This window comes from Manis javanica, chromosome 1 (assembly GCF_040802235.1).
Source record: "Manis javanica isolate MJ-LG chromosome 1, MJ_LKY, whole genome shotgun sequence".
In the NCBI taxonomy this organism is placed as follows: Eukaryota; Metazoa; Chordata; class Mammalia; order Pholidota; family Manidae; genus Manis; species Manis javanica.
The window spans coordinates 103,942,117-103,944,790 of NC_133156.1; the positions used below are offsets into that span (position 1 = coordinate 103,942,117).

Consider the following 2,674-nt stretch of genomic DNA (forward strand, 5'->3'; position numbering starts at 1 on the left):
TAAACCTCCCTGGTCACCTACACAAAAGAAGAGTCTAGCAAGTACATCTCCTCCCCACTCTGTCCAGCAGCACCTCCTGCATGGCTGTGGTCACCCTGGGGCCCAGCCACCAGGCTGTGTTTTCTCCCTTGTCTGGCTGGAGTTCCTGGAAGAGGCTCATCCATGTGGGGATGGGTGGAGTCAGTTCCATGTTTATACCCATGATGCACCTGGGCAGCGGCCAAGCCTTGGGCCTCAGAGCTGCCAGTCAGTGCCCTCCACATGTACAAACATGGCTTAAATTATTCATTTATTTCTTTAAAAGTACACAGTTGAACAACAACCAAGCCCACTTTTGATCTGCTTCCTGACACACAGGCTTTTGTCAACTAGGTTTTTTGTAGGCCAATAGACACATCTTGTTAAATCTTACCTAGCGGGCAACACTAAATTGAAGCATGCTAAAGAGATCCAGGTTGTCTTCTCCATGCCCTATTTCCAATGCAATGAATAATAAGTAATTGTACAAATCCATAATCTTCTATTGTTGGAACATCTTTGTACTTCTGTTCTTCAGAAACAGAATGTTTTCTGGTATTATGCTTCTATGTGAGGAAAAAACCTACTCCCTCAATTTCTACATGGGCTTGCATACCACACGGATGCACCTCATTTCTTGTCATAGTGTATGCTGTCCCAGGACCAATAAATAATTTACACATTTAATGCATTTATCAGCTTTTCTGTGTGTGGGTATGTGTATATATACATATCCTATGCACTAATGTCAAAGATGCCCTGTATAATAACAGAAAGCAAGCAAACTCTTTGGTATTTCTCCACCATGAAATAAATGTGCATCTTACCTCTCAAGTGAGTGGAAAGTGATAACAGGTCCCTGTTCTTCACAGGAAACTAAGCCCTAGTCTACACCAGAAATAACCCCAGAAAGGAGTTATACTAAATATTCCACATTATAAATCTTCTGAAATTGCTGCCCTCCCTTATTTTTTACCTAAGGGAGGCCTTTTTTATTTGAGGACCACATAGATTTTTGTAGAGGGAATATGGCCTCTAAGTTTCAACTTCTTCTATTTAGGTTGCCCTTCCCTCACCTCCTCCTGGAATATTTATCATGCTTGTCATCAGGAGCTGCTCTGAGTACCTGGAGGGCCAGCTGTGGTGCCAGGTGTGTGTGTTTGGCAGTCCTCATCTCCTCTACTGCCCACAGGCTCTGACTTGCACTTATCCACGGTCATCATTCACACCCTCATGGCAGCGGCATCCTGGGCTGCTACCAGCATGATGACAAACAGCAAGAATGAGCACCAGGGCAGCAGCTGCTGTGCGGTAAAGTCATGTGATGGCACCTGGCTCCCAGTTGCCTCTCCGTTCCTGCCACCTCTTTCCACCAATCTTCCTCACCTGGAAGGCTTTGGCGTGTCATTGATGCCAATGAAAGGGTCACCAGAATGATACAATCTTTGACAGAAGAGAATCTCAAAAACATCTAGTTTGACCTGCTCATTTTAAAGATAAGGAAATGGAAGCCCTGAGGGTTAAGTTCCTTGGCCAAGCTCATGCAGGTGGTGTTGACTGAGCAATGACTGGAATCAAGTAACTGAACCCACTTGTCAATGCTCTTTCCACTGTACCAGTGGCTTTTCAACATGTGTTAGCATAAACCACAGTATGAAATAAATTTTATATAATGACCTATAATATCTACACATATATGCAACTAACTCAAAAGACTCATAAAATAATGTTTACCTTTATATGGTATGCTTTGGTATTTTCTATTGTAGTATGTTCATTTAAAATATTCTGGATTGCTTGGCAGCATGTACAGTAAAATTAGAACAATACAGGGAAGATTAACGTGGCGCCTATACCAGGATAACATGAAACATTTCCCCTTTTTGGGAGGGCACATTTAGGAAATGTTCCTTTTCTTTTCAGCGATAATATTTATAACTATACAGTCAAATAATTTTCATTTTTCCTAATTAGATGTATCTACTGAATGTCTAGGAAGGTGTGGGTTGAATTTGATACAGAGAGGGGTCCTTTCAAGCTCTAACTTGTCATCCTCCTGATCAGGAATGATCTTATCTGGTCTGTCCTTAATTCCATAAGGCAAAATGACTTAGAGAGAATGCTGGGTCTAGTCCTAGCCCTACCATCTTCCAAGTGTGTGTGACTTTGGGTGAATTTTCTGAGTTCTGTTATCTCACTGAAAGATCAAGCTGTTGCTAATTGACAGAGTTTTGAGACATGAACAAAATAATGCAAATGAATGCAACAAAAAGCTCTATACACAAGACTTGTTCTGGAACAGCAGTGGTCTTAAATTCTCACATTTCAGAGAAATATGGTGTCTCAAGATGTTTCTGGATTCTCATCAAAACACCTGCATAATGTATTATGAATAAATTTGGAATACTAAAGAAAAACTATACCCTAGAACTGACTCATTTTTAAATGTGTTTGCAGGTGTTTGGAGAAGACAGATTGACCTTAATCTTGAAGATGTTCAGTCTCAGAAAAGTAGAAGTCATTGAGACCAACGATGACTCCAGGCTCCTTAAAGGGAAAGGTGATGAATCACAAATTGAAAAACGTATTTAAGAAAGGCTGCTACTAGTAAGTATGAAGAGGAAGAATTGTATGAACATATGGCAAAACATTCAGA

The 2,674-nt window shown here is 40.9% G+C and overlaps 1 pseudogene; it reads left to right on the top strand.

Annotated features, from left to right (window-relative positions):
• The first annotated feature begins 1,811 nt into the window (after positions 1 to 1,811).
• On the top strand, positions 1,812 to 1,903 carry LOC140844697 (U6 spliceosomal RNA; annotated as a pseudogene).
• Positions 1,904 to 2,674: the final 771 nt, after the last annotated feature.